General features: G+C 40.3%; 1 long non-coding RNA gene across 1 annotated transcript in view; it reads right to left on the bottom strand.

Moving 5' to 3' along the window:
- Positions 1–13,754: 13,754 nt before the first annotated feature.
- The window catches only part of LOC136373730 (uncharacterized), a 326,604-nt gene continuing 315,682 nt past the window's right edge, over positions 13,755–24,676 (bottom strand). Inside the window, exon 2 of the long non-coding RNA XR_010745711.1 lies at positions 13,755–13,863. This is a non-coding gene — a long non-coding RNA (uncharacterized lncRNA). The remainder of the gene's footprint in view (positions 13,864–24,676) is intronic.

Below are 24,676 nucleotides of genomic sequence, written 5' to 3'. Positions count from 1 at the left end.
ACACAGAGATCTCCAGTGGTCATTTTCTGCCCAGGAGCCAATGAATCTGATATCTAATCCTTAGGTGTTGCTTTCCAAAAGAGCTAACTCTAGGTGTGCTCCCACAGGTAAGTTCTGCTTTCTGCCAATTATTAGCACATCTGGAAATCAGGCCCTTGATTTAAAAATGTACTCAAAATGGGTTAAAATCCTTACTGGGGACTGGCTACTAGCTACTTACATTCTTCAGATTGGAGTGTCTGTGCGAGCAAATCCAGCATGGCAGCACAAGCCTCAGCATTATAGGAGTTCTCAGGTGGGAGTCAGGTTCTCCACGGGGTCTGGTAAAGACCAGGCACACAGTCAGGGTGGAGGGGCCGTGAGAAAGGCTGGAGAACACAGCTGAGCCTCCTTGGAACTGCGCTCTCCAGGTAGACCCAGCACAGCAAGGCTCAGTGTATGGAGCACATCTGCTGCAGGGCGTCAGCCTCATCCCATCTTCCCCCTCCCTTTCTGTGGGGATGTCCACAGGGGATGGGATGGGGCCAGGCCAGCTGCAACCACTGGCCCTGCAACCCAGATCTGCCACTCACCTGCCCACACTGGCTGAAACTTCTCCATCTTTTCCGGAGGCCATTTGGGACAGCCCCCAGGGCCTTCCTCCTCCTTCCCCCAGGCCTGTCTGGGAACACTGGAGGGTCCCTCTGGCATCCTGCTGTCTGGCCTTGAAGGCTCTGGACATAGAGGCAGGAGATGTCTATGGAAAACACAAGGTCAGCAAGGAGGAGGGTGGATACACAAGTCCTGTGCTGTTTCATTGTGTCCCATGTTGTCTCATCTCATCCTTCAGGCACTGTGGGTGTTGCTGCCAGCACTCTTTTCAGTTGGTTCAGATTCCCAGCATTCCCACTGACAGCATGAGGTCATAACCCTGAACAGTAGCCAAATTGCCTTTGCTTTTATTCACCTTCCTTAAAGCTACCTGTTTGTTTTTCATTTTGGAAACTGGTGGAAAAAGAGCTCCTGAAAGTTTAAAATGCATCCTTTGACCGTCCATTCTCCCCATGTTGTGAAACTTCTGCTTTGGTTCAATACCAAAACTGTTAGCTGAATAACCTGTGCAGAGGGAAAAGAACAAGCTAAAAAAACTTAAATAATTTTCACCCTTTAGCAAGACAAAGAAATACATATATATATACGTAATTTTTTTTAACATACAGGAGAAACTTTCCATATTATTAACCATTGGAGAATATACTCCTGTTTGGTATTTTTTCCTTTCTTTACAGCCCTTTTGATGATAAAAGTTACACTCTTTTAGATCTAGTAGTTAGTCTTGTATAGGGAACATGTGTAGGAAAGTGCTTTATAGAAAGCGTTAAAAATTATAACATTATACCAGCCAAAACCAGAAGAATGCCCATTTGTCTTTGCAAGTTCAAAGGACAAAAGGCACAACATTTTTGATAGTTAGGAAAGAAATATTGAAGAAGATTGAAGGAGAAATAAACCAAGAAGAAAGCTTTAAAAAAATCAAGAATATACTACATGGAACAATTATTTCAAACATAAACATCAAATAAATAGGAAATCAATGACTAAGCCAATCTTCTGTTGTTATTACTATAGGAAAACACAGTCGTATTTTTCAGATAAGTACAGTGGAACTAATATATTTAGTAATGGCGATACTTTATATGTTCCCTGAAGAGACATCAAACAAATAATGGTCTTTCTAAAGCAGTTAGTGGTGATTTCAGTCCTAAAGGAAAATGTTATACCCTTGTAAATAGCCTGTGCATGCAAGATGTTTTTATGTTTAGATTATGGAGATGATAATATCGGAACCAGACTGTCTGTGTGAACCATACAGTTTTCAGACATAGTGGAAGATGGTGTGTTTGGGAATCAAACACTCCATAAGGCAGGTTGGAACATCCTGAATTTGTTGATGAGACCTCAACAGGTGGACAAACGCCTGTGCTGGTGGTCTGGGTTGACTTGCCTCCTATCCCATCCATCCATCCATCCCATATCTTGGATACATTGTTATGTCTGGCAGCTGCCCCTCCTTCTTGGGCGGGTGCCTGCAGTTTTATTTTTGCTTTTGCTTTCGCTGTGGCTGTCGGCTTCTTTCTTTCCTGCTTCGGCCTTTCTTTGCTAGCTTGGCTGCCTTTGCCTTTGCTTCGCTTTGCTTTGCTTTGCTTTGCTCTCCGGCTGCCCCTGCCATGGTTTTTTTTTTGTTTTTTTCACTACTTCTGTTTTTTGGGTTTTTTTCCCCTCCTTCTTCCCCCCCTCCCCGCAGCCCCAAGGTTTGAACTGGCTCCGGACCTGATCTGACCTGAGAAGTTGGAGAAGTCCCAGGGCTTGCAACAGACGGGTCGCACCCTCCTCATCACAGTAACCCCCTTTTTTCCCACTATTCAGTGTTGGGGAGTGTTTTTTTGTCAATAAACCGGTTTTTCCACTTTTCCTCCAAGGTATCTTTCCTTCCCGAACCCAGGGCTGGGGGGGAGGGATGGTGGAGGTTTTGGTTTAGGGGACTCCTTTTGGAGGTTCTTCCCTAATTTATTCCAAACCAGGACAGGTGGGTTCCCACTGAAAACCAGCTTTGTTTCACACAACAAAGAGCACAAATCCAAACTTTTCCAAAGAGATAGAAAGGTAAAATCTCTGGTTATAGCATGTCTGGATTGGATGTATAAGAAGATAAACTTTTATTTTTAGCTTTAACAGAGTAAATCTTGCTTTGTTTTTTTCCTTTCTTCACATGCGTCTTTTGCAAAAACTTGCAGTTTCTCTATCCTAAATACTGACAACAGATGCCTTAATTTTTTTTTGTTTTCTTTTATTTTGGCACAGAATATTTTCAGGCTCCTCCAATAAAAAGACATTCTTCCTGAAGGACACATCATGAGGTGAAGTTTTGAGTCCGTGAGATGTCCAGGTCACCTGTATTTCCCTTGACATGACCTGAAAAATGCAGATGGCCAAACTGATATTCTTGGACAAGAAGAGGGAGATGCATCATGCAAGAGAACCCACCTGACCCCCAGGACCTCCCCTGCAGAATTTGTCTTCCTCTTTCAGTTTGTGTGTCACTGATAAACACACAGGCTCACAGCCATACACGTGGATGAGGAATAGTCCATACCATTTAAAATCTAAGACCAGTATTCCAAAATCACTTCTGAGATACCTTAGGCAGTGACTAAACCACCTGTGACAGCAGCCAGAAAGAGATGTAATTATTAATGAAAACTCCCCTTAATCACAGTTTTATCCCTTTGTCACAGCCCTCACCAGAATATTTCACCATGACCTTTAGTCCTCCTGGAGCTATTCAGGCAACAAATACCACTTCACCTTGGCAGTCACAGACAGCCTGGATGGGCACAGATGATGAAAATTTCTTCCAGATGAGGTACCTGGACTCTTAAATGTCCCTGGCACACTTCCACTAGCTCAGCACACTTGAGGGAGGATAACAATCCTGGCAGACCTGAGCAGCACGTCCAGGAGACAGGGTGACTCAAACCAGGTCATCACAACATCAGGTTTAACAAGACTTGTGCAGTCATCACACGAAATAGTTCATGGAGTTGTTCAGCTGAGGCTGGGTAATGTACAGAGAGACTTTAGTCAGGGGGGGCAGCACTAGAACAAACTGAAGTGGTGTTTGTAGACAATACAAACTCAAGTGAGGAAGCAGAGAAAGAGGCAGAGTTGTTTGTGAAGTTCAACAAAGAACCATTTCACATCAAGTTCATGCCAAAACTGGGATGCATTCTCAGGGTAGTTATATGACTTCTTCTGCAGTTTTGCAGTTTTGTATTTTGTATAACAGGCTTTATGTTCTCTCCTCTTGCACTCTAAAGTCCAGAGACTAAGGTGGCCCCCTAAGTTTTCATGAGCAGGTTTCAAAATCTGTGTTTTGAGTTCTGGAGTCAAAAGCATGGGCACTGGTGTTGCAGGAAGATTCCCTTTGTCTGATGGGATTCTACCTCCTATGGAAATATTTTGAGTTATGTAAAAGTAAAATTTGGAGTCTAGATGTTCCTATATTGGGTTAAGACCACACCTGTAAGAAGGAAGAAAATTATCAAGATTATTTTTCCTATTCTTTAGACAAGGAATCTAAGTAATATATGCTAAATTCAATGATTCATTACTTGCTTTCCAAGAATCAGTTTGCCAGGAATTGTCACTTTCATCAGCAATGTAAGTCCCAGATACAGACTCCAGGTAAATTGGTCAGGACAATATACATTTATTTCTTCAGCTTCTAAAATTAACTGTGCTGTGGTTAGACAAGTAAGCTAAAATATTGGCAGGAATACCCTTTGCTACAAGTATAAAGTAGAAATAAGCAGGAAAGGATAGGATCAGGACCCAGCAGCTAGTTTCCAGAAGATCAGGAACAGTTTGGGTTCTGTATGCCCACCACACCTACACCACCTTAAGGGATACTGCTATCATAGGTGTTGGGGGAAAATTTGTCTAAGCATCTGAGATGAAAAGATGAAGGCAGTGACACAGCTGTGTGCAAATCAAAGAGAGTTAAAATTGTTTTTTCTACACTACAAGGAGATTTACCTGCTAGCAGTAGGGTGCACAGGAGAGTTTCAGCTGAAAGGCACACACAAACAACAACAAAAGTGGTAGATTTTACAATCAAGTAAAAGCTCTGAAGCAGAAAACAGGTGGTAGGAAACTTTTAGTTTGAGCACTTACCTAAGAGATATAATAGACCCAGAAGGCTAGTGTGAGAAACCAGAAAGTTCATGAAAATGGGACCTAATGTTGTACATTTGCATGAGATAAAATGACCCAGTCAATGACCCAGTCCCTCCTGGACTGCCTTATTCAGAGGAGCAGTGTACTTTTGGGAGCATACCCAAGCCATGCTGTAGGAATTTCACACAGTCAGGAATAAGTAATTGCCTTTCAAATTGATCGAGCAACACCAAGCATTTGTTGTATTCCATTAATTGCTGTTCCTACTCTTTTTTCTCTTTCTGCACCACATTAATTACATACTGGCATCCCAACAGCTCCCTAGAGGCAGAGATCTTCACTCCAGCTTGTGATGTTTCATTAGCAATGGGCTTCTCTGCTTACTTTTATTTGCATCTGCCTGCCTCCTTGTCAAACTTCCGTGCACATTTATTATTGTTTGCAGTTTACTATTTCATTCAATTACTTCAAGGTTTTGAGCCCTAGAGATCATCTTGTTGCAAATTGTTTGTGTAACAAGACTCTCACTTAATTGTGTTAAATGCCAGAATCTGCATTTAAATAGCATTAGGCACACAGCACAGTCACACAGAGACTCATGAGTTGGTGGATGTTACAGAGGGGAATAGCACAGGGAAGAAGGATGCCACAGCGACATTCTTAAGAATATCCATGCTAAAGTGGTATCTTGTGTTGGAGGTATCCTGCTGCTCTAAAAATGAGAAGTACATAAGCAGCGTACACACCTGTCAGGATCCACACTTCTGTTCTTCATTGACAATGATTCTTGTCACTAGAATTTCAAGGTCATCATAAAGGATCATCCGGACCAAGATTCCCATATGATTTCTTCCAATATAGGTGTTTTATGACTTCTGTTCTTACGTAGAAAATGTTTGAGAAATAAATGATACTTCTTCTCATTCACGTTTTTAATTTAATTCACAGAATACATTTGTATTTCTTGTACTTTGTTTTCACACCTACATCACTTTGACAGTGGGGTCTTCTGGAAGAGACCTGGGTGCAGATCTCATTATCCTACCACACAGAGCCAAAACTTCCTGGGAATTGTTGGGATAACTAACCCAATACTGCATCAGTCAAAGCTTGGATGGGTCGTAACACTCACCAACTCTGACACCATCCAAACTTTCATCAGAACATCAAGAAAAAGCCTTGGTTCATGGAACAGTGTGAGCATCTGTCAGTTTCACGATCTATTGTGTTATAAAAATGAAATTATTTCACACAATATCAGGGCTAAAGCATTGAGTTTTTCATAATAGCACAAAACTCACTGTGACCTGGCACAGAACCTTCAGGGTGTTGAAAACCTTTTAAGAGATGATGCCTTTATAGCTCTTGCTGAGTGCACTGACAAACTCCTACCGTGTGACCCTCATTATTAACGCAAAGCACCACAATGTATTATTCCTTATTAAATCCTGTTTGAATAATACAGTGGAAAGGCATTAAATAACAAGCCATCAAATGGAATTCGTGGATCATTGGTAGGCTTGTGTAGGAACCAGATTGGAGACATTCCTCAAATCCAAGGAACATGTGCACTTGCTTAGGTTTTGTCTATTTTGCCTTGTGCTCCTCAAAAAGAGAGGGACATTCAGCTATTGGCATCTCATTGAAATCAGCTGTGAGTGAGCCCAGCGGATTGTCTTAATAAGTCTGCTTAATTGACTGATAAATCCTCAAGTGACAAAAGCAATTGTTAAGAAACATAAATCCTGTTTTCCAGTGCAAATCTTCCATCCTTTACTGCTAGACCTGGCTGTAGTCTTCCATCTCTAGACAAAACTTCTGGTAATTTTCAATTGATTTCTCAACGTGTCACTGAAAATAAGGCTTAGCAATGCTCATAGCTGGAAAAGCAGAGCCACACAGAGCTGTTATTCAATCAGTGTTGAGGAATAGGATCACAAACTTTCAATTCTCAAAAACTGCTTTTTTTTATATTAAATATATAGAGATGTGTCTGGCATATCTCTTCTATGAGTGATGTCTTCCCAATAATGCTTCTCCTGCCTCCAGAGGTGTTTGTAGTCTGCTTCCTTCAAACCAATGATTAAATGTTCTTTGGCAGAGGAACTGAGCTCTAGCTCAGCATTTTAACAGATGAGTTTCTAAAATTATTGAAAATTAAAGGAGAGTGCTTACTTTTCTTCCCTATGAAAGGACAGCTAAGGAAAGTGATTTAAAGGAGGTTTTTCTCAGTGGCACCAGAGACTGAATTCAGATGGTGTCTGTTGTTCAGGGTACACAATATGTTTATGATGGTTGACATTTCCTAACCAGAAATCTTTCAGTAAAAGGCTATTAAGAAGATTAGAGATGAAAGAAAAAGAATACAGATTTTTTGGGGGGGGGAGGGGGAGGAGGACCAGGACTTCTAATGAACCAACTTCTAAGTATCTTCTTCAAGGCCAAGAACCAAAGACAGAGGAAATTTTTGTCCTTATCAAGACAAACTTTCTCCTTTTATGGGGAATGTATGGAAGAAGATGAAAAAATACATTTTACTGATGTTAACTGTATCACCCAACTAAGGCACCTCAGGTCTGGAAAGCATATCAAAAGGACCTTTGAAACTAGAAAATGAAGTTGCTTTATACGTAGTTGTCAGGTCATTTACCATTGAATTGATAAATATGTTTTCTTTTTTAAATGTCCTCCTTGTGCTATTCCCAACTCAGATGGAAATAAACCCAGCATTTGAAATCCCAGTGTGACCTGTGCATTACAAACAAATTTATGCAAGCAAGCATACCAATAATCAAAGAGAAAATGGCAGGTAAGCAGTAAGTCTCACTTTTTACTGAGAAAATGTCAGGTTGCACATGAAGTGGGTATAAATCAATGTCAAACATCAGCACTTTGACTTAACATTTTTGAGCATTTATAAAACTGAGTGCATTGTTTTCGGTGACAGGCTGGAAATTAATTGCTATTTAGACAGAAAAGGAAAAGGAAAAAAACAATATGCATGAAGATGGATATGCAAAATAGCATTAAAATGTCAAAGCCTGTTAACAGAGATGTCAAACAGTGATGTTGTTTCAGACAGCAGGTTTTGTGACAAGTGCTTAATAAGGCTTATCCCTTGTGTCCCCCATTGCAGCCACTGCAAACATCATGTGACCTCACAAGCACAGTTTCCAGTGTTTCCTTCTGGTTCATGTGGCTCCTGTGCAGAAGATTACGTACTGTTACCTTGTGGTGGCTTTCACACCATGATCTTTCATGATAAAGAAATGTATTCCTCATGATCAGTAATCTTATAAGCCTCATAAATCAAAACCTTAGTTTTCTTTAGGAATTTCTTTATAAAAAAGTGGTAAACAAAGTCTGAGCTAATAACTCTCAGAGTGCATTGGTCAGAAAGTTGCCTGGAATCAGTGTCCAGCACCAAGTCCATGTAGCTGATGCAGTGACTTCAGAAAACAAGCTAGATATTTGTAGGTGGAGAAATGAAGAAAGCCCTGCCTGCTGACAGAGCAACAGCTTTTTTTGAAAAGTAACTAGGTTGCATTATTAATGTGATTTTGTAATCCTGTTCTGGTCCAGAACCTGAGATTCTGGAATTGTTTTGCAGAATTGAGAATTTGAACTGCCAGTGTCATAGCGCAAAATTTGGAATAGAGTGTTCAGATGTGGATATTTTTTGCCTGTCCAAACTTACCCACTTTTCCCCACTTCCACTATCTTGGGGTTTTTCATTCCTACTTGATTTAAAGGGTGTTTGAGGGAGAAGTCTTTCATGGAGTGCTGAATGAGGAGGCATAGAACTAGTTTGGAATGGGATTCCATGGAAAAATGAAAGAACAGAAGGACAAGAAAAATTACTAAATTCAGGTGTTGACAAAGCATTTAAGGGGAAAAAAAAGGTAAATAAACCCAAACTCAACATAGTTATTTTCAACAGTGAAAAGTATAAAGATGTGAAAGGAGGTGGCTGAAAGATCTGCCACCTTAGATCTGAATTATGCTGTGATGCTTTAATTATGTGTAGTAAGCAGAGTATTAACATAAAACAGAAAAGGCTGAACAAACCAGTTACTTTGGCAATGTAGCTCAATTTAAAAAAAAAAAAATAAAAAGAGGAAGCCAACTGATGGTTGGTTATACTCGCTAGGAATTCTGCATATTAAGAGCCTACTATCTCACTTCTCATTGGTGTTCAGTATAACCATATATTTCTGGGAAAATCCTGAGAATGTAGGTATGAACAAAACGTTCCACAATTTCAAGGAAGACAATGAATTGTGTAAGTTACTCTCAGCTGATGTCACTGAAATGGCAATAAAAATAAGACATAACTTATGGGTAAGGAGCAGCTTATATGAGTTTTTAGGTAATTAAAAATCTAAAAGGCTATAATTGTGAGAGGTTGGGAAAGTTAAATTTGCAGTAGCAGATATTTGCACAGTTTGAAAGGAATTTCTCATTTGTAATTTTTCTTTAGTCTGTAAGGTGTATTTCACACACACACACGGAATCATTAGGTTGGAAGAGACCTTCAAGATCATTGAGTCCAACCCAGCCCTGACACCTCAATTAGACCATAGCACCAAGTGCCCCCACATCCAGTCTTTTTGTAAACATCCAGGGATGGTGACTTCACCACCTTCCCAGGCCAACCATTGCAGTACTTTATCATCCTTTCTGTAAAAAACTCTTTCCTAATATCCAACCTGTATTTCCCTTGGTGCAGCTTAAGACCATGTAGCTGATGCAGTGACTTCAGAAAACAAGCTAGATATTGTATCCTCTCATTCTGTTAGTTGCTGCCTGGAGAAAGAGACTGACCCCCACTCGACTACAAACACCTTTCAACCACCCTTCAACCCCACCTTCCAACCAACAGGAACTTGTAAGAGAGTGATAAGGTTGCCTCTAAGTCTTCTTTTCCCAAGGCTAAGCAACCCCAGCTCCCTCAGCCATTCCTCACAGGGCTTGTGTTCCAAGCTCCTCATCAGCCTCGTTGCCACCTCTGGACATGCTCGAGTGTCTCAACATCCTTCCTAAAGTCAGTGGCCCAGAACTGGGCACAGCACTTGAGGTATGGCCTCACCAGTGCCGAGTACAGGGGAAGAAGAAGAATGACCTCCCTGGTCCTGCTGACCACACTATTCCTGATACAGGCCAGGATGCTATTTGCCTTCTTGGCTGTCTAGGTTTAGATAGGTATCTGCCAGGGAAGATTGGAGTCTCCCTTGGCATGTAAGCCCCTCTCTCCCTTTTTCCAAATTACTATAAATTTGCAATTAAAATGCTGTCAGGCAAAGATTTTGGGACTAAGTATAGCATTATTTACTAGGGATAAAAAAAATTACAAATGTAGTACAGAAGAATAAGCAAGCAAATAAACAAACAAGAAATCCTAGAAAACCCTGAAAGAGTCAGAAATACAACCTGACACTCTGTTGGTCAGGGTGTTGGAAGCTGTCCAAAGTAAGCCCTCCTGGAGTGGTAAGATGTGGTTCTTTTGGAATAGAGATGGTCTTGTAGAAAAGGGGTCCAGTAATGGTGAGATGGGTGTGGTCTTCCTCCAGGAATCCCGTGGAAAACTGGCAAGACTGGTGACACTTGTGGCTCCTATCTAGGTGAAGATGGTTTGGCTCCTCCTCTCTGGGTAGAGCTTACAACAGTATGATGTAATGTGTCATGTCATTGATGAGCTTCAATGGTCCATTAACAGAAGATATTCCTATGAGGATAGTGGAAGAATGAACCGAGATAAGCAACACTGCCGCATCTGAGCAGAGATAAGCAATACTGCTCCACCCAGTTTTTAACAGCTGGCTTGTTATCAGAGAAAGCAGTTACTCCCTTCCTTCTGGAGTTACAACAGAGAAAGAAAAATCTCACGCAACTGGGTTTCAATAGATGGAAGAGAATAAACTTTTTTTTGGTTACAAAACCCAAGACATCAGCCACCAGGGCACACTGCTGGCCTATGTTCAGTCAGCTGTCAACCAGTACCCCCAGGTCCCTCTCTGCCTGGGCATTGTCTGGTCACACTGTCCCAGCATATAACGTTGCAGGGGGTTATTGTGGCCAAAATGCAGGAATCAGCACTTGGATTTATTAAACTTCATGTTGTTAGACCCTGCCCATCCATCCAGTTGTTCCAGGTCTCTATGCAGAGCCCTCCGACTTTCCAACAGACTGATACATGCTCTCAGTTTAGTGTCTGCAAATTTACTAATGAAAGACTCAATACCCTCATCCATGTCATCAATAAAGATATTGAACAGAACTGGCCCCAGCTCAGACCCTGAGGGACACCACTGGTGACTGGCCACTAGCTGGATGCAGCACTGTTCACCACCACTCTCTGGGCCCTGCCATCCAGCCAGTTCTTAACCCAGCAGAGAGTGGTCCTGTCCAAACTCCAGGCTGCCAACTTTTCCAGGAGTGTGCCCTTGGAGACAATGTCAAAGGCCTTGCCAAAGTCCAAATAGACAACATCCCCAGACCTTCCTGCATCCACCAGTCAGGTCACCTGGTCATAAAGGGAGATCAGCTTGGTCAAACACAACCTACCCCTCCTAAAAACCCTTGCTTGCTGGGCCTCAGACCCTGGCCATCCTGTAAGTGCTGCATGATGACACTCAATACAAACTGTTCCATTACCTTGCTGGGTACTGAGGTCAGACTAACTGGCCTATAATTACCAGAATCCTCCTTCCCACCCTTTTTTGTGAATGAGGGTCACAATGGCCAGGTTCCGGTCATCTGGAAACTCACCAGTGAGCCAGGACTGTTGGCAAATCATGGAGAGCAGCTTCGCAAGCTCATCTTCCAGCTCCCTCATCACCCTGGGATGGATCCCATCTGAGCCCATAGATTTGTGAGTATCAAAGCAGCTCAGCAGTTCTCTGACTGCCTCCTCCTGGATAACAGGGGGACCATTCTGCTCCCTGACACCATCTATCAAACCAGGACAGTTGTCATCTTCCCACTAAAAGACTGAGGCAAAGAAGGCATTAAGAACTTCTGCCTTCTCCTCGTCTGCTGTTACTAAATTCCCAGCCGCATCCAATAGAGAATGAAGATTGGTCTTGCCCTTCCTTTTACCATTAATGTATTTGTAAAAAAATTTCTTATTATCCTTTACAAAAGTTGCCAAATCAAGTTCGAACTAAGCTATGGCCTCCCTAGTTTTTTTTCCTACATGCCCTTGCAGCCCCTTTAAATACTTCCCATGAGACCTGACCCTCCTTCCACAGATGATACATCCTCTTTTGTTCGTAAATTACTTTGAAAACTCGCTGCCCATCCAGGCTGGATGTTTGCCTCATCGACTCAGCTTTTGGCACACAGGGACAGTCTGTTCCTGTGCCTCAAGATCTCTGTTTTGAAGTATGGTCACCTTTCCTGGACTCCTCTGTTTTTAAGGACTGTTTCCCAAGGAACTCTCTGAATAAGTCTCCTAAATAGGCCAAAGTCTGCCCTCTGGAAGTCCTGTGTAAGAGTACTATTGATGTTCCTCCAGAAATCACCAAATATCAAGAACCCTATAATTTCATGTTCACTGTCCCCTAGGCAGTGATCCCTCACCACGTCTCCCCGCCAGCCCATCTCTATTTGCAAATAACAGGTCTAACATAGTCCCTCCCCTGGTGGGCTCATCGACCAGCTGTGACAAAAGTTGTCCATCACACACTCTAAAACTTCCTAGACTGCTTCTTTTCTGCTGTATTAAGTTTCCAGCAGATGTCTGGTAGGTTAAAAACACCTACAAGAACAAGGCTGGTGTTCCTGAAACATTCTACAGCTGCTTATAGAATAAATTGTCTGTCTCTTCTTCCTGGCTAGGTGGATAATAACACACTCCCAGTAGGATGTTGGGCTTGTTGGCCTTCCCCTCAATTCTTACCCACAAGCATTGAACTTCATCATCATTAGTTTCAATACCCATGGCACCAACACCACTCCACTTTCTTCCCTCTTTACTATCTCTCCTGAAGAGTTTGTAGCCCTCCAATGCAGTGCTTCAGCTTTGTGAGTCCCACCACATTTCTGTAATCATGATTACATCATAGCTTTACTGTTGCACCATGGCTTCCAACTTTTCTTGTTTGTTACCCATACTGCATGCATTAGTATACATGTACCTCAGCTGGGCTACTAATTTCACCCCTTACTCAGGCTAACCATCCTTGGGCCTGCTTACAGACAGTCCAGCCGCATCCCCTTCCCTCTTCAAACCTAATTTAAAGCCCTCTCAATGAGTTCTGCCAGTTCATAAGCTGATAACCTTCTGCCCTTAACAGAGAGATGGAGCCCATCAAGTTCCAGCTGGTCAAGTGCCATAAATTTGCCCCATGATCAAAGAACCCAAAATTCTCCTGATAACACCAACCCTTGAGCCACTTGTTGATAATGTGGGCTCTCCTATTCCTTTCATCATTTTTCTGTGCCACCAAAGAAACTCAGCAGGACACTACCTGTGCTCCTGCCCTATCAACTACTTGACCCAGTACCCTAAAGTCTCTTTTAATTGCCCTGACACCTCTCTTTTCAATCTCAACACTGCCAGCCTAGAGTATCAGCAGTGGGTAATAATCAGAGTGCTGAATTAGTTTAGGGAGTGTCTCGGTAATATCCCATACCTGGGCCCCAGGGAGGCAGCAGACCTCACTGTGGTGTTAGCGAGGAAAACACATAATCATGGAAATAATTATGAGGTGCTTTATTAGAGCTCTGGGAGTCGGGGTACAAGGCCAAATCCAACTCTGACGAGGGTCCAAGAAAGCCCCAATATTATATCCCTCCATTACACAGCTCTGTGTTAATCATTAACCTCCACTGTTCTATTGTATTCACCCAAGCATGAATTTTGGTAAGTATCTTCCCTTGTGATTCTTATGATTCTAGTTTGAGATAATAATCACGTTCAGCTACCAACAATCATTACAATTATATCATCTATCTTATGATGATTAGGTATACAGTTTCACCCGACCTAGTAAAGGATAGAGTATAGATTTATTTCCAAGTACAAATCGTTCCAATCTTTCTTCCTGCATCCACCCAACCCCCCCCCCCCCCCCCCCCCCCCCCCCCCCCCCCCCCCCCCCCCCCCCCCCCCCCCCCCCCAACGATTACCCAGGCAAAGTTATACTTGATTTGGTTGGAACAGTGGAAGCAACATCCTGGTTGCAGTAAAGCTGAGGTTCTATTCCGAGCTTTGTGGCCACAGAAATTATTAACCCTATCTTAACAGTGGGATGGGTCCAGTCAACATATGGGGCCCTTTATTCCCCCTCAGAAGGGAGTCACCCATGATTACTTCTTTTCTTTTTAATGTCAGAGGTGGTGATCTGTCTAACAGATGAAGTGTAATGCTCACTGGGCAGATAATTTTCTTCTACGTCATCTGGCTGACCCTCTTGATCCATGGCCTCATACCTATTCTGAAGTGGCACCTGGGTAGCTGATGGGAGTCAGAAGGAATTTGTATTACCTCCCTGAGTAGGGACCCATTTCCGCTCCCCTTCATTTAGAAATAAACAAGTGTTATTGTGTAATGTTTGTCTGTAACTTCACTAAACTTCACAGTAGGCAAGCAAACTAATTAATGTCATGTGAATTGACACTTATTCTAGATGAGAAGAACACTATTTTCTCCTCCTCAAACAAACAAAATCAAACAAACAAACAAAACAAAAAAGAGAAAGGAAAAAAGAAAAGAAAATTAAGAAAAAAAGAGGCAGATCTAAGTAAACTGAAGGAAGAGGTTTCTCACAAAATTCTTTTCTCCTTTGTTCTGACCCAGGACTCATAAAGGAGGTGGCTGTCTTGCCAGATTGAGCTATTTCCACTGTCCGGTTGTGCATGCAAAATTGCATACAAAAATACAGTCCAGTAAACATGAATTTTGGCAAGCAGTGTCTCAGGACACCTGTGGCCATGTTTCAGCTGATAAACCTGAGCTGTTTCAGCTTTTTTAGCTGAGACAGCAGTTATCAAGCAGTTAGGTGACTGTGAACTCGATTTGGTTTAATTATTACTGGGTTTATAATGGAAACAAGTAGTTGTTCTGTGTAGACTAAACTGTCTGTGTTCATAGATGAGGATACCTTGACAGAGAATGAAGTTGGGATCAGAGGGGCCAGCTCTGACACGCATCACAGTTTTAGAGAATGAGCATTGTACATGCCCATGCACATTGAGCTTAATTTATAAAAATACATGTGGTTATCTGGAAGCAAAAATTGTGACAAAATATACCAAGCATTTACACAAGCAGAGAGGTCATTCCATTTCTGCTATAATCTTATCCCTCACTAAGATAGGGAAATATGCACCTTTAACACAGAGTCATGCTTATTTTGATCCCTTCATAAGGTTTCTACAGAAATCATAATTTTTTTTCTCAAAGAAATGCCATATATTGAATTGAGGAAATAGAAGTTAATGTTTCTGGGGGTTTTTCCCACTTCTCTCTTCACAAATTAGGCAAAAAATTAATCTATTAGAATACCCCAGTATTTTAAAAGTTTTTAAAAGCCCTTTGAAGTACCCCACCTGAACCCTCAACATGAGATATCCATGCCTTGGGTTCACTGAATGAACACATGGTCAGCAGCTTAAAACCAGAGTAAAAAACAAGAACCCAGACACCTTCCACCAGACAGGTTGTTTCAAGCTCCATCCAATCTGGCCTTGAACATTTCCAGGGATGATACAATCACAGCTTCTTCAGGCAGCCTTTGCCAGGGCCCCACCACCCTCACAAGGAACAATTTCTTCTTGGTATCTAATCTAAACGTGCCCTCTCCCAGTTTAAAGTCATTGCCTCCATCTCCTGATAAACTGCAATTCACACAACAATAGAAAGGACTTTTCTGTTTGAGTGGAAGAAATGTATTCCAGCAAGTAATACATCTGCAAAAGAAATGCAAACTTCGCTTCAAAAGACATTTTACACAAAGAGACAGTGTCATTGCGCTGTTCCTGGAAAGCGATAAGCTGTGTAGCTCAAGGAAGAATTTAATTCTACTTCTAAGTTTTAGTCTGTGATTTATTTTACTTTTTATTTTCCAGACAGAAGAAGTTGCATGTTTGAACCAAAAATGAGATTTTAATTCACCTAAAAGCTACTCCTGCATAAATACTAGAAAAAAAATCCATAGGGAGTTTATTCTATAATTTCTTGACAGAATAACATAATCAGTGACCTCATGCCTGTGATTTCCTAGCCAAGCAATGCAGGAAATAATTACTCTACAAACACAAACTCTGAGTCTCCATTTTCTTTTCTGGTACTTCCCTAATAGGGAAAAGAAAATACTGTATCTACCATTACCCCAAGATTAGGAATTGTGGCACTGTCAAACTGATTTATCTTGCCAGGACAACAGCTTTTCAAACATACTGCTAATTGCACGGCAATGATTTTCCATTAAACAGACCATAACTCATCATAGTTAGTAGTCTCTATCTACAGGTTGTCCTGTTTAATTAATCTGCTACTAAATAAACACATATTCAATATTCTACATAATAGTCTTTTAATGTTCTACATTGTCTCTTGTGGAAGATGTTGAGTCCAACATGGTATTTGGGGCAGAAATCACTAACTGGAGTTTAGTCTTGGATAGTGAAGCCAGAGTTGCACTGGGGCTTTATGGCTGAAGAGAGCTGTTCAAGTGCAGAGTTTGCAGGGTGGAAGGTTGGATGTTGGTTCTGCTCAAAATGTTGGGCAAACTGAAATGCTTGCATGAGTTTCTAATATTCATCTCAAAACAATGCTTTGAATATACCAAATTTAAATAGGTGGAAGTGCCAGAGGTTCTGTAGTTTTCCCTAATGGAAACAAGAGCAAAGAGAAAGAAGGGAGAGGTTCTAGGTCAATCTCCTGGAAGGCTAAAGTCCTAAATACAAATCATAGTAATGATGATGCTTTATGTCTTGGCTTAGGAGTTTTATACCCATTTTAAGCAACACCATGTTTAGAATCCAGCTGGGTATGGGCTGCTTTTTTCCCTTCTTAAGCTTACTATCCTGAGGGGCTTTCTGAACATATCTACCAGCACATGGAAAGGGCATTAGTTGTATTTCCCTTCACTAAAAGATAGAAAGACACGAAACTGGCAGAAATATGAGAAATGTGACCATTATCAGCTTCAGCTTCACCACTTTTAAGCAAAACTTCCAAATACAAAACCCAATAGTGGGTATCAGAACAGAGGTAAAAAAATTTGTTGTTGTTCCAATTAAAAAAGGGGGACTATTTTATTCCATTAATCATATTTTATTTGGTAAAGCATTTTATTCACCACATTTTAGGTGAGTTTTTTTTATTCACATGTATATTTTCAATCTGTTAACTGGGATATATTCTATTCATCAGCAGCTGCTTGCAAGTCTTTCTCTATTGCAGGGTGAGGGTTGCCAGAAAAGCTTCATGCAGCTGAAATTTTTAACCCCTCTCTTCAGCAACCATGCATAGATTAAGCCCAGGTGAATACCAAGTACATAGGATATAACTGTCGTACTTCAACTGAATTATGGAACTCAAGATAAGAAATTGCTACATACTGCAGCACTTGTTTTCCTGATTTGGCATAAAAATTTATGAGCACACAAGATGAAAATGAAGGACAGACCTTTGCAACCTCTGAGTTCTTCACAGTTTGATCTATATTTTGTTTTGGTTATACAGAGAAAAACAACAGGAAGAAAAGGTGGTAAATTTTTTACTGTGGAAGGAGCAGCAAAGCAGCTCTGTGCTTGGAGATTGCTGCCTGAACAACATAAAAAGCTATCAATAGGAAAAGGCAAATAGACACTTCAGCTAAAATAGAGTTGTCAATTATGGAAGTGAAGCAAATTTCTTGATACAATTCTACACCTTTTAAATTACTCTTTTCAAACACAAAAGCTGTGGGATACAGATAAAATTTTCTGAACAGTTTTGAGCTCCACTTGCAAAAACTCTCTTGTAATATGTATCAGTCAACAATGGCAAGGACGACTGCTTTCTTGAAAGCAAACAAAGGGAGTAATGTTCTACAGAGTCCTGATTCTTCTCCTTTCACTGCCTTCATGGAGTGTGAAAATTGTTGTGTAGAACAAATATTTACAATGGAAATTTAACCTATTTTAAGAAATTTGTGACAAATGTCCACAGCTACCTCTTTTCAACCCCAAAAACAACTGTAGGTGCTATTTTTTTTAAATACTCTTCTATCTGTACAGAGAAGGTTTAGTTTTGAAGGAGACAAACACTTACTATTTAATTTCTCCTGAACAAGTTTCAAAGGGATTATATAGAGCTCAAAGGGATTTTATATATATATATATATATATATATATATATGATTAAAGGGATTATGGGATTATATCAAAGGGATTATGAAAGAGATATCAAAGGAATTATAAATATATATATAGGAGGTCTGAGTTAAAAAGGCGCTGTCAAGTGTCTCTTGTGTTTCTAAAGTAAAAAAACAACACAGAGTGCTTTCCATTTATAGAGATAGGCTTATTAATTTTAAGCAGCAACTAAAAAAATTCTCAATTTTTATAAATTAAACATGTACTAGTGTGAGTTTAACAGATTAAATCAGTTAGAATACTGTTTCTCTTGTTAAAAAATACATTTTAAAGTTCATCTTTCCCGGTTGTGAATAGAGACTCAGAAAGACACTCAGATCTTCTGTCATAAAGCTACACACAATTTTCTGAGGTTCTCAGCTGAACTAGTAGTGGTTTGTAGTTTGGGGGATCTTCTTTCTTTTTTTATTTATATATGTTCTTAAAACACTGTTTTAGGTGAGCTTGAAAGCATATAATTCTGTGCAGCACTGAGCTTGAAAGCATATAATTCGGAGCAGTTGTACTCATGCTCTCTCCTGAAACATATTGGGGTTTTTTTGTAAAATAATTCTTGGCTTTTTAATAGAATATGTGTTTTTGTTTCCTCGGATTTTTGGCAGCACTCTCTTAGGTTTATATTTACATTTTACATCAAGCATTTCTATGGATTTACTGTTTCTCTTTTTTTTTTAATTGCTAGGGAACAAAAACTTAACAATCTCTTATTTCCTTGGAACTCTGTAGTTAACATTCTCAGGAGAAAGATTTTGTTAAACAAATGTGCAAACACAGAGAGACGGAAAAAGATCTTTTACAACTATATGTCAGCAGGACTGCAAAACTGAGTAATTCCTAATTTCCAATGATTTTAGCTTTTTTTTTTTGCTATGATAACCTCAGGTTTTCTAAGATTTGTTTTTTTGTTTTTAGTGTATTTTGGTTTTTTGCATGTTGTTGTGGTGTCTTGTTCTGGGTTGTTGTTGTTTCTGTTGTTTTAGGAGCCTTTTCAGCCAGATATTACTGTGTCGGCTGTCCTGGGAGATGCAGTGAAGTGAAGCAAACTGAGGAACAAGTTTCCTGTGAAGCACAGCTTTGCCACTCACCCTCTCACAGTGTTACACCCCATCCAAGGGAAATAAAAATAATCCTGTAAAAATTTCCAAATGGTAGATAAGGAGAAAGGCAAGAAGCACAGGAAGAGAAAGGCCCTCTCAGATGCCCTATGGAAGTTAACTTTGCGCCCCAGCACTTTTAGAGGACATTTCCTATCACTGGTGCAAGCAGCTGGAGACATAAATACTGACTGATTTGGGGGCCACAGTCTTGGTAAGTGCAGAAGTGGTTCAATAACATGACATGATGAGTTCCCTCAGAGCAAATGCGATACCTGAAAGAAGTAAACAGGTATATTGATATCAAAATATTAGGCGAGATTGTAATTGTATCATTACCTTCTTCCCTACCCGTGGAAAGATTGATATTGGTGAGGAAATACTTTCCAGTGCTACAATAGAAGGTAATTAGCAATTCAATCTCTTTTCCAGACCAAAGAGAAGAACTAATAGGTGAGTTATGGAGTAATAATTTATGAAGGAATATGATTGGGATGGTGAATTTATCAAAGGAGAGGTTCGAAAATAGAACCATTAAAGGAGAGTCTTGGAAGCCAAACAGAGAGGAATTATTAATTTACCTAAAAAATAATTTTGAATACAAGTGTAGACACTGTTGAGTGTATTTATTTCTATACTCAGCACTCCGATGTGACCCAACACACCATGCTTGCACAATGGTCATGCCACCATGCAGGACAGAGAAGGGGACTCAGCTAAGGAGCCACGATCTCGTTAATTTGAGGAGAAATATCCTCATGGTAGCAGGAACTCATCAGAAATGGAAAGAGACCACTTAGGGGGAACAATATGGCTGTCAGAAGCAGCTTTACAAGGATGGATTTAATGCTCAACAGGGGAAATGAGGAGATACAACAGGTCCTAATGAAGGCTTTAGAACAGAATTCACAGTTTCTCTGTGATAAAAATAAACCATCACCATCAGGTCAGCAGGCCTAGCAGCAGCAGGAATTGGTCTCCATACAAAGACACTGGAGCAGCAGGAGGCCAGCAAATAGGAGCACACTTCAGGCTTCCCAAAGCTGGCAAGGGAAACAGATGTATTTTTAGAGAGCAGAAATGCCTCATTAATAAATAACATCAAATAACATCAAATAACATCAGTATCATTAGCAAAGAAAGCTCATGGGGTCAAGAGTAGAACCTAGGAGCAAAAGCACACAGACAAGGCTGCTGCCCAAGTATGCTACAGCTGTTCAGCACAAAGTGCAGGTGCCTATATATATATATATATATATATATAAAAATGTGGGTGTGGGTGTGGGTGTGTGTGGGTGTGGGTGTGTGGGTGTGTATATATATATACATGCATATGGGATGTGTATATGCATAATGTATATATCTGTGTATCAATGTGGCCATATGATTCTCTGGGTGATTTTGGTTTGTGGTGTTTCTCCTCTGATGGGAACTGAGATATGGGAGATTGTTAGCGTAGTGGTTTCATGTCACCCTATGGCAGCTGTGGAACAGTGTTGGCCACAGACTGCACAGAATTAGCTTTATAGCAGAAAATAACAAGCCTGTGCTGGAGGTGTTGAAATCCTCACATGCATCAAAGGTGGCTGAAGTGTCGTACTTATTAACAGAGGAACAAAGTTTCCCTGATCTGTGATTAACATCTGTTGATAACTTTAGAAACACCTAATATCTTCCAGATTCCAATCTAATAGAGTAACCATAATTCAGTAGTAGCAATATTATTCACACTCACATGCTGCCCAACATGGAAGCCTTCATCTCTAACCACATTTCCAAATTATCCAGTTTAATTCTTTTTTTTCACAAAGAAAGCCATCACTGAAAAGTAAAAATATCATTCTTATCAGGTGTGATGACTTTTGTGAAGATATTTCAAAGACACTGACATGTCTTCCTTCTCTGAACCACCAGCCTCATTCACTGAGTTCCATCTCAGCTTAAAAATTCAGAGGACAGCCCTCAGCAGTGTGACATTTGTTTTCTGTTTGTGTTCTAGTTTAAGTAATTCTATCAATGTGTTGGAAAATGTCTCTAAAGGAACCATAAAACATATTCAGCCTTCTCAGAATATTGGTCTGTCTGTTGTCTGCAAAATAAAATCCTTTATTTGATGTAAAGGCAAAGAGTGGTTGGCTGTCATCAATTACTTTGCACATGATACCTGCAGAACAGAATGAGTTTTGCAGAAAGTGAGGAAGATGAAGGGCTTCCCTCAGGGACATGCCTGTCATGCCAGCGTTTTCCAGAAACTGATTGGTAGAGATTGCAGATGATTTTCATGGTTTTGGGGAGTTTTTGGTGGAGAGAAGGAGGGTGGGTGGAAAGATTCCATTATATGACTGTCATCATAATTTCAGTAGCTCAAAACAGAGATTGATTTGAAAAAAAGTCGGGCAAATATTTCTGAAACAGGCATGAAGAGGAGAGATGATAAATATTTCTGTTCTGAGTCAAACCAAGGGGCTTATGAGCCCCACCTGCAGTCTCCACTCCCCAAAAGTGAGTCTAAGGCAGAAGATCCAGAGCAAGGCAAGTTAAAGAAACATATAATGATCTTCCCCTGACAGCCCTCCTAAGCTCAAGTGAACTCTCTGAGCCTACAGAGTAGTCACTGTAGTTAACAACAGTTGATGGATTTTCCTCCTACAGATTTAGCTGGAGAAAAGTGCATTCACAACAGATGACGAGGTATTTCACATATTAATCATAAAATGTTTAAAGAGCGCTTTGGGAAATCTCTACAAATCCTTTTTCAAAGGGGCAGGGAACAACAAATCTCCATTCACTCTGTCACTTTCAGGGCTGTGTAGAACCTTCCTGTCTTATTTTCTTTACTCTGTCATTTCTTTTCCAGACTGAAGCATGCCAGGCAGTGACAGTGCGCAATTTACAAAACAGATGAAATCAGCTTTCTGCATTCTGTAATTTGAGTGGTGGGTGTGCTTACACTGCAGGAGACTGTTCTGTAGCATCACCTTTTTTCCAGCTTCTACTAAGAATGCCCAGAAAAATACAACAACAACAACAACAACAACAACCAGTTGAGACAGTGATGTTTGCATTGCTGGTTAATAAGAAGACTCCCCAAACTACACTGAACCTCTGTTAGGCATTACAAATTTCAGCTTTTTTACCTGTCTTACCCTTTACTCTTGCTGTGATCTGAACCTCCAGTGCATAACATAACAGCAAACTGGGAAAAACAAATTAAAAACCCTAACCAACTGAAGGAATACCTGGCTTTACCCTCACTAGTCCCTGCCCAAGGAGTTTACTTTCAATCTACGTGGTAATAGAACAAAGCTCCCGCAGATGGAATCAGGGAAGAAATGCAAAGACAGCTTGACTGTGTGTTTTATGTGGATAACAAACCTGCAACACTGTAAATGCAGGATTTTCAGGATTTCAGACATCCAAGAAGAAAACTGTGTTTTATTTTATTATACACTGTCCAGAGAGTACAAGAAATGCCTTCAGTGACACCTTCAGTTGAGCCAGGAAGGAGAATCTCCTCAGGCTGTTGCTTTGCTCAGTTCTTACAGCCCCAGATGCCTGTGACTGGCTGCGATCACACTGGAACAGTCAGGATTCCCCGCTCCGTCTGTCCATGGAATTATTTGGATATTGTTCCAGACCTTCTGATGAATCTTTTCTCCTTGAGAGTATCTCAAATATGTGATCAGGTCATAATGTACTTCTCTTATCATTATTGGCTCTGACACACAGGCTCTCCCTGTTCTCAAATCTAAGGTATCATCTGATACATATTAATCACTGATATAAGTAAACAGGGACGCATCAGATGGCACAAGACTTATTAGTCACAGATGCAGGGAGATAACACAAGGCTACAGTAATCCCTGCTATTTATACTAAGCTATGTATGGTGCAAAACTAAGCATTAACCACAAATACAAGGAACATAAAGTTGATTTTTCGACATGTTTCTCCCACTGTTGCATAGATTTCTTCTTAAAGAAATGCAGCTTGCTCAGTGACAAATTCAAGAGTCCCACTTGGAGAACACCTGAGGCTATGTTCAAGCATTTAATTGTGAATAGCTGGGAGAGTCCACTATCTCCATTCTTTCACTATCTCCATTCCTCCTTCTCCTATTCTTCACTCTCTGGCCCTTGTGGGTGGTTGCCTGGACCATCCAGTGAATGGAGGCTGTGAGTGGTCTTGGAGCGCAAGAGCACACAGTATCCTGCTAAGCCACACTCAGAGCTGAAGGATCACCTTCAATTTCACACTGGTAGCTCCAGTACCATCTCTTTTGGCATGGCTTGTAGGGCTGATGTTACACCTTAAGGCCCTTCTTTGTTAAAAGAGAATATGAGAGAGTGGCTGCGAAATGCCCACAGAAAATCATTATTAATCCACTCTTTTTTGTATGATTACAAATGAAATTGCATGTGACAAGACAATCTGCAGTGGCTAGAGATAAACACCCATTCACCCCTTGATGAATCAAATAAACTGCTGCTGCTGTTGTCACTAATTCTGAAATGCAATTACAAACACCTCGTTTTCCATTTATGTCTCTCTCTCAATATATATGCACACAGATGCACAATTCTCCTTTCCTTACTGGATCTTCCCTAGGTTATGTATTAAACAAATTAAGGATACAAAGAAAATCTGTAACACAAAAATTACTACTCCAATACAAATATTTATGAGGTGACTTTTTAAGGTAAAATCTCTTCCAGTATATTTTATGCAAAGTTCATGCTTCTGTTTCAATTGTACAAATAGCTTCTCAATTTGCATTGTAACAGCTTTATATCTGTAGAATACAGAGGAGCACATACTGTGGTATTAAACAAGATCTGAACTGAAGGGAAATAGTGATGCTAGGAAAAAAAATTGTCTTGATCAGATAAACTGGTATTCAGAATACATTCCTACTGAAAAGGCATTACTCTGTCACTGATATTGCTGTGTTAAAGTAATGAAAAGCAAATCTCATGTGCTTGATTAAATCAACCCTTTCATATACAATTGAATGAAATACAAACAGAACAACAAAACAGGGAACAGAACCAAAGAAGATATGTTTGAAGTGGCAGTGAAAATGCAAATTTAATGAAGAGGTAATCAAAATATTAAAAAAGCTGAGATTTTTCATTAAGATATTTCTATAATATAATAATGTAATATTTTTTCTTTCAGTCCTGGACTTGAATAACAACAGAGGTATCTGTCCTGGCATAGTTTTTAATGTGAAAAAAAACTTGGAATTATGAGTAGTCAAGAGGCCCTTTGTAATTGTACTGGCATTTCTACTTTATCAATGCAAAAGCTCTACAGCAGAAGGCCACTTCTGAAGAAAATCTAGTCTTGATATCAATTTCTGTTAAATTTTTTGTGTGTATATGTATTGGCAAATGCTCAGTTCTGTTCTGCAAAGGCACTCTGTAAATATGGTATTGTAGATGTCCAGCCCACTGTGTTTTCATCACCGCATTCAAAAAAGAAAGCACTTGAATTTT

Source organism: Sylvia atricapilla, chromosome Z (assembly GCF_009819655.1).
Source record: "Sylvia atricapilla isolate bSylAtr1 chromosome Z, bSylAtr1.pri, whole genome shotgun sequence".
Taxonomy (NCBI): domain Eukaryota; kingdom Metazoa; phylum Chordata; class Aves; order Passeriformes; family Sylviidae; genus Sylvia; species Sylvia atricapilla.
This window is presented reverse-complemented; position numbering and strand designations above follow the sequence as displayed.